Genomic DNA, 8,209 nt, shown 5'->3' with positions numbered 1-8,209 from the left:
TTCCCGTTTTCATTAGAGGGTAGTGAAAATGTCAAAACAGCGGGAGCGAAAATTTATAAAGTTAAAGTCCAAACTTTATATCTTATTAAATATTTTAAAATATTCATTAACATTTATCTGTTTTAATTTTCAGTACAAAACTTTGACAATGTCTTCGATTCGTAACCCGCTATCCGCTATACTCGAAAAACATGTGTTAACCGGATCTAACTATCTCACTTGGGTAATAATCTGAAAATCGTCCTAAACTCGGAAAAGATTGCATATACATTGACTGAGTCGCCCCCTGCTGAGGCTCCGACTAGCTGCACTCCTGAGGAATTGCAGACCTACAAGGATTGTTGTGACCATGACTTGAAGGCTAGGTGTTATATGCAGGCTTCTATGAACGATGAGCTGCAGAGGCGTTTTGAGGATGCAAAGAATGCTGCTGACATTCATTTGCACCTCAAGGAGCTCTTTGGTGAGCAGACTCGGCCTCTTAGGCATGCTACCGTCAAGGAGCTGATCACTATGCGCATGCGAGATGGGGCCTCGGTCCATGAGCATGGCTTGAAGATGATTGGGCTCGTGGACAAGCTCGTTGGCATGGATCTGATCTTGCCTTCGGAGTTGACCACCGACGTGTTGCTCTTATCGCTGCCTAGCTCATTTGATCCTTTTGTGGTGAACTTCAATATGAACAAGATGGAGCCGACCCTTGAGGAGTTGGTGAACATGCTTGTGACCTTTGAGTCCACCATCAAGAAAGAGAAGCCGGTTCTTTTTGTGGGCTCTTCATCTGGTACGAAGACCGGTACACCTGGGAAGGGAAAGAAGAGTTCTTTCCAACATCCCAAGAAGAGCGTGCCCTTGAAGAGGCAGACTCCGGGTCCCGTAGTGGCAGCCACACCAGTGAAGGCTGACAAGACTGTTGACATCTGTCATCACTGCAAGAAGCCTGGACATTGGAGGCGTAACTGCAGGGAATATCTTGCCCAGAAGAGTTCTGGAAACGGTATGTTCTATACCAAAGTAAACATTTCAATTAACTCTACTTCATGGGTATTGGATACCGGCTGTGGCTCACATCACTGTAATGATTTGCAGGTGATGGGAAGAAGTAGGAGGCTCAGGGAAGGTGAGACCTTCTTGAGGATGGGCAATGGGGCAAGAGTTGCTGCCAAAGCTGTTGGAGATGTTTCTTTAATTTTGAACAATGATTTTAAGTTGTTGTTAAGAGACGTTTTGTTTGTACCTGAGTTGGTGAAAAATATTATTTCCATTTCTATGTTAGATAAAGATGGATTTTCTTGTTTATTTAGCAAATGTGTTTGCAATATTTACAAGAATGAATGTTTAATTGGTACTGGAGAACTTGAGAACGATCTCTACACCTTAAAATTGAAACATATTCCACTGAACAATGTCCAAGCTATAACAATAACAAACAAGCGCAAACAAGATACTCTAAATTCGGCACAATTATGGCATGCTCGATTAGGACATATTTTCCTAAGAAGGATGAACAAGTTAGTGGGAGTAGGCATGTTTGATATGTCTGATATTAATGCTCTCACGACTTGTGAATCCTGTCTGAAAGGAAAGATGACCAAGATTCCCTTTAAGGGCCATGTGGAGCGAGCCAAAGGGTTATTGGATTTGATCCATACCGATGTGTGCGGTCCGCTTAGCATCACCACTAAGCATGGACATGCCTACTTCATCACCTTTACCGATGACTTTTCGAGGCATGGGTATGTGTATTTGATGAAATACAAGTCTGAAGCCTTTGAAAGGTTCAAAGAATTCAGAAGTGAAGTAGAGAAGCAATTGGGACGAAGTATCAAGACACTTTGATCGGATCGAGGTGGCGAGTACTTGAGTGCCGAGTTCCAAGAGTATCTTAGGGAGAATGGGATTCTCTCGCAGTGGACTCCGCCCGCTACACCACAGTTGAATGGTGTTTCGGAGCGTCGTAACCGGACTTTGATGGACATGGTTCGGTCTATGATGGGGTTCACGGAGTTGCCGCCATCCTTTTGGGGATATGCGCTTGAAACAGCGGCAATGTTGTTGAACAATGTCCATACAAAGGCAGTTGATAAGACACCATATGAGATATGGATGAGTAAGCCACCCAAATATTCTTATCTTAGAATATAGGGGTGCCCTGCTTATGTGAAGCAGGTAGTGGGAGATAAATTGAATAGTCGATCCATTTTATGTTACTTTGTGGGATATCCAAAGAATTCGGTTGGATACTACTTCTGTAAAAGGGCCTAAAACTCCTTGCTTGAAAATTTGCGGAAAATTTAAAAATTTTCTTTTTAAAAGAACTTAAATGGCCTCATTCATAAAATCGACTAATGAATCAAGTTAAATGTTTAAAATAATAGCAGCGGAAGAAAATAAAGTTTTGCCAACAATAACAATTTAAAAATTATCCAACGACTAATAAAAATTGTTTGCGGAATAAAATAACAACTGCTGCACTGAGGTCCTCGGGTGCCACTACTGCCGACCCAAGCTGGCTCACTGGTCCCCGCCCTCGGCCCTGGTCTCATCAGTACCTACAACAATCAAGTCTAGTGAGCCTAAAGACTCAGCATGCATATATCGTAGGTAACGAGTAAATACTGAAGTAAAATATGCATGCGATAAAATATCATGTCATGAGGCATGCTGAAAATAATCTGTACTGAGCAATTATAATACGTGCATAACTGAACTGATAATCACAGTAAAAATGTTTGCTCCTTGGAGCCCTGTACTGAAATAACTGGTAAAATTTTCTGTTGAGATTATGTTTTACGCCTGTGGCCACTGCACTAAGCTGAACTGGTCGGTAACTGGCTACCGGGGAGGCTGAAACTGAACTGAGCTGGCCGGTCACTGGCGACCGGGTGGTACCATACTGAACTGATCGGTCACTGGCGACCGTATAAAATAACACTCCCACATAGTGAATGAACCACAAGCCATATCGCATAAATCTCAAAAAAAAAATAATCATTTTCTATTTAATGCACGTAAAATAATTAACTGGCATAATGAAAATGTCCCGTAATTTTACCAACTGGATTGTATTGGATCGTCCCCAGGCTCGCCGCAACCTAACTGTGCTATGAAAAATATGCAATAGCTTAAACTTGACCAACTATGCAATTTACGTTCAAAAGATGCGACTATGACGCCTAATAACTTCGCATTTAATCATGACTCCGAGCCAACCTGAACCGACACCGAACCGACGTATAGTCATGATTAAAATACGCTGAAAAATCATAAAATAATGCTCCTAAAATGATAGGGTCGAAATCTAGGTGAAATGCAGGCCAAAACACGAAACGCTCTTTCGAGAGTCAATTTGGCACATCGCACCGTAAATTCTCGTACGACCTCAAAAATGATCCGAATGACGAACGGTTGAAAACATGACCTTCCTAACTTAATGAGGAACTCTCCAGTCCAAGGCCATGGGCTAAAAGCCAACCGAGAACTCGAACGAGCCTCCGAACCGACACAACAACTTGCTGTAAAATTCCAAAAACTGTACAATCGTTTAACTTGTGTTGTTTTCGAGTCTACCGGCCATTGGATGCGTGAACCACCAACCAGAGACTCTTACCAACATCCCAAGGAATGATTTGAACCATGGCTTAGGGCCCTAGGCCAGCCACAATCCGCATCACACCATAACTCAACCGAAGGGTCCAACCGAGAGCATCTTGAATGCGTGTGTAGTGTTTTGCTTAGATCGATGTCTTGCGTCGTTCCAGTGGCCATTTGATTGACCATGGAATGATCTAGACATCTAGGAGCATGATATGAACCGTGGCTAAGGGCCATAGGCCAACCAAGATCCATACCAAGCAACCAAAAGAAACGAACCAAAAGCTGTCCAACCGAAGTAGCCGAAGGGGTATAGGGGCTGTTGTGATGTTTTTATTAAAAACCGATGAACCATGGACCAAGCCACCAAAAGGGCGACTTAGTCACGTCTTAGACATGCTAGGGGAGTGATCCAACCATGGATAAGAGCCCTTAGGGCAGCCAAGATCAGATCCAACCCCTTGACACAAAAACTGAAATTTTTCGAACTCAAAAAGGGACACAAATGGTGTGCTGTCATTTCTGTTTTTCCAGCAAGCATGGGACTGAAATAAACGTTCTAACATGGCCCTAACATGTCCTAGTATATGTCCATATGCAGCCTTGAGCCCCTGGAACGATCCATCCCTGAAATCGAAACAAAACATACCAATCGTGAAGCATGGAAGTCGATAAAAATCTGTGCAGAATTTTCGTTTCTTGTCTACCGAAAATTTCGGTTTTTGAAATGATAAATCTTGATCATGTACTGAAACATAAATGAAAATATGACTTGATTGAGGTTTTGAAAGAATCTAGACATGCCTGGTTTCATTTCGAAAGAAAACGAACGAAACGACGACGACGCGGCACGGAGGAGATGAAGCGCTTCTCTTGTTTTCTTTACTCTCGATTTTTCTTGACTTTCTCCCTAGCTATGGCTCACGATTTTTCTACTGAAAAGGGGTCTGATTTCACTCTGAATTTTTGAAAAGGAGAGGGGGGGAAAAATGGTTAGGAGGGTGAGGGAAGTGGGTGCAAGATATAAGGAAGATCCAAGACCAAGTCTTCCCATTTTGAATTTTTGAATTATGGTTTGATATCAAATGAGTTGGTGGATGCTTCTAGGAGGTAGTGGCCGATTTTTGCTTATTTTCTAGTCTAGGATATGTCGATTTATTTAATTAAATTGTGCTCCCCAAAAACCCTAGAATTATCCTACTAATTACATGCAAAGAATTGGTCAAAGTTGATGAGTTGGAAAATGAGTCTTCTAGCAACTAAGGGTGGCCGAAAATGCATGATAAAATAAAGGGGAAATGTTTTTTATTTACTAAATTAATAACCCTTAAAAGCCTCACTAATCCCTTAAATAATTTAGTGAGCTAACCCCTTAATTAAATAACTTAAATGAGTTCATTTCTTAATCACCTCAAATAATTAAATTAAATCCTCAAACCTCCCTTACTAACTTAAATGAACTTACCTGCTAGCTAAATTAACTTCTGGAAATATTTCTCGAAATCTTAAATTCTATCTCAAAACTCCAACTCCGGTCCGGCCTCACTGAAATAACTGAAATGCTAAAAATCAAACTATTGAACTGAAATAATAAAATAATTAACTTCAAAGAAATGCATTTAAAATAATTATGCAATGAAGTCAATTAAATCTAAAATACTCAATTCATTAGGTCCATAAAATTGGCTAGGGCATTCATCAGTCCAAATGGCATCACTAAGAAATCGTAATGTCCATATCTGGTTTTGAAGGCTGTTTTGTGAACGTCTGCACCCTTTACCTTCAGTTGGTGATACCAAAAATGTAGATCTATCTTATAGAACATTGTAGCTCCTTGAAACTGATCGAATAAGTCCTTGATCCTTTGTAATGGGTATTTGTTCTTGATCGTTACCTTGTTCGGTTCGCGGTAATCGATACACAACCTCATGCTTCCATCTTTCTTCTTCACTAAGAACACTGGTGCGCCCCATGGTGAGAAACTAGGGCGGATGAATTCCTTGTCTAGGAGCTCCTGAATTTGCTGCTTGAGCTCTAACATCTCTGCTGGAGCCAACCTGTATGGTGCCTTAGAGATTGGCACAGTGCTTGACACAAGGTCAATGGCGAACTCCACCTCTCTCTGGTGGAAGGCATGTGACGTCTTCTGGAAAAACGTCAGGAAAATCTCTGACAACTAGTACATCAGATATCGACGAGGTGGGTGCATCAGGTGCCAAAATAATACCGTCCAGGAATGCTTGACACCCTTTATGCATAAGTCTCTGTGATTGCATGCAAGAGATCATTCGAGGGAAACTTTTCCACCTGTCTGGCTCAAAAAGAAATTGCTCCATACCCAACGGTCTTACCAACACTGACCTTACACCATCAGATTGACGTAACTAGGTGGCCCTGAAGTTCAAAATCGATATCTCTAACAACACTAGTAGCTGATAACTCCTCCCCTGATGGGACTGTCACGGAGTAGTTCACGTTGAGTCCAATGGACTTGACATCTAAATAATTAGCGAATGTCTCCGAGATAAAAGAGTGAGTGACCCCGAAATCTAACAAGGCCTTCGTGGCTACTCTCTTTATGAAAATATTTCCTGAGGGATGTTAGCACAACACATAAACTTATACCCCAAAATACTAATCTTAACATCTTGCCTAGTTGGAAATTTCTATATGAAGTCCTCAAAATTAAGAAAACAACATACTAATATCCCCAAGCAAAATTCGAAGCATGCATGACCAAAATAAATATTGTGCTGAATTAAATAGGTTACCAATCAGAAAACTCTACCCTGGGTCGTTTGCCTCCACTGCGGGCAGTCCTTCAGTATGTAATCACTGGTTCCACACTTGAAGTATTTGCTAGAACCCCATAAACACTGGCCCATGTGTTGACGGTTGCACTTCGGGCACACTGGGTACTCAGGCTTCTGAGGAGCCTTCCCTTGCGGTATAGGACCTCTGCCTTTTGGCGGTCCTTGAAACGAAATCTTTCCCTACAATCCATGGAAAGACCTCTTGAATTGCTGCTGCTGCTGCTGTTGGGGCACCTGATAGGGCCCCTTGCCCTGCCTGTCATTCTCGATGTCTTTCTGGTCCTGCTCTGCCGCCAGGTCTCTCAACACGGCAATAGCATAGGTTGTAGGACTTGCAATTCTAACATCACGGTGCAAGATTGGCCGTAAACCGTCAAGAAAATGCCTCAACTTCTCCCGGACATCATTCGCAATCAGTGGCACGAAGTGACATCCACTCTCAAACTTCCTCACGAAATCTCTCAATGTCAGTGTCGGCCCATGAGAGTGCTTTCGCCGTTGGTGTTCTGCTGTCTCCCTGTCGTAACGTCATAAACTATCTAGTCAGGCATGAGCGTATTACCTCAGTGAAGTACTTGGAGTAGAAGACCTCCTTAAAACCATCCCAAGACAGAGTCTGCAAATCCACTGACACAGACGCGCTCTCCCACCATAATATAGTGTCCCCTGTCAACAGAAAAGTGGCACATCTGACCTTGTCTGCATCCTGTAGCTCCATAAAAGCGAATATCACTTCGATGGACTTAATCCATCCCTTAGCTTTCATCGGGTCAGTAGTCCCCAAAATCTCCTTAGGATCTATCCTCCTGAATCTCTCATACACCGCCTCTGGCCTGGGCGACCTCGCTCCAATATCTACTCCAGTATTGTCCCCGAAAACTGTGTGAAGAATTGAGTCATCCTTGCAAGCATATGTGCCTGCAAATCTGGCGGTGGACGAGGAGGAGTGGCCCTCTCCCAATCACGAGCCTCTCTATCCTCATCACCTGCTCCACGTGCAACTATACGTCTAGGAGGCATACTCTTCGACAATTTACCCAACACGTAAAGCAACATGCATGAACATAATATCCATATCATCATAAGATGAACGTAAATCGAACTTAAACGTGTTCATGCTGAAATCATGACTTTGATGCTTACTACATGAAAGAATTTTAAAACTTTAAAACTTACAGATTTAAGACTTAAACTTGGGACCATTCTGAGTAGATTGACTGCTCATCGGTCTTTTGTTCTTGTTTTCTTCCTCGCGTCGCTTGATATCAGTTTCTGCGCTCATTGCAGCACCCATCAAATCCGCAAAGTTGTTTGGCTTGAATACTGCCAATGCCGACTGAATTCGACTGTTGAGTCCCTTCTTGAATCGATGCATTTTTAACGTTTCATCCGACATGATTGTTGGGGCATAGTTTCCCAGATCGTTGAATCGGGAAGTGTATTCCATTACTAACATGTCCGGAGCCTGTTTGAAATTTTCAAATTACTTAACTTCTGTAGTCGAAATTCAGCGGGATAGTATTGTCTCAAAAATTCTCTCTTAAAAATCTGCCATGTGATCTCTTCCACTTCTGCCAAAGATGGCGACACAGTTTCCCACCATTTCCAAGCTCGGTCTTCCAAAAACGGTGTTACAACCTCCACTCTCAGCTCTTCAGGTATCTCCAGTAAATGTAGTTGTGTTTCGACGTTCTTGAGACAGTTGTGGCTGACCTCTGGGTGTGGGTTCCCATCGAAAGTTGGAACTCGATTCCTTCTGAGAGATTCGTAATGGTACTTAATCCCACGCGGTTGCGTTTCAG

The sequence above is a fragment of the Primulina tabacum genome, chromosome 3 (assembly GCF_025594145.1).
Source record: "Primulina tabacum isolate GXHZ01 chromosome 3, ASM2559414v2, whole genome shotgun sequence".
Lineage (NCBI taxonomy): Eukaryota > Viridiplantae > Streptophyta > Magnoliopsida > Lamiales > Gesneriaceae > Primulina > Primulina tabacum.
Note: the sequence above shows the minus strand (reverse complement) of the source record.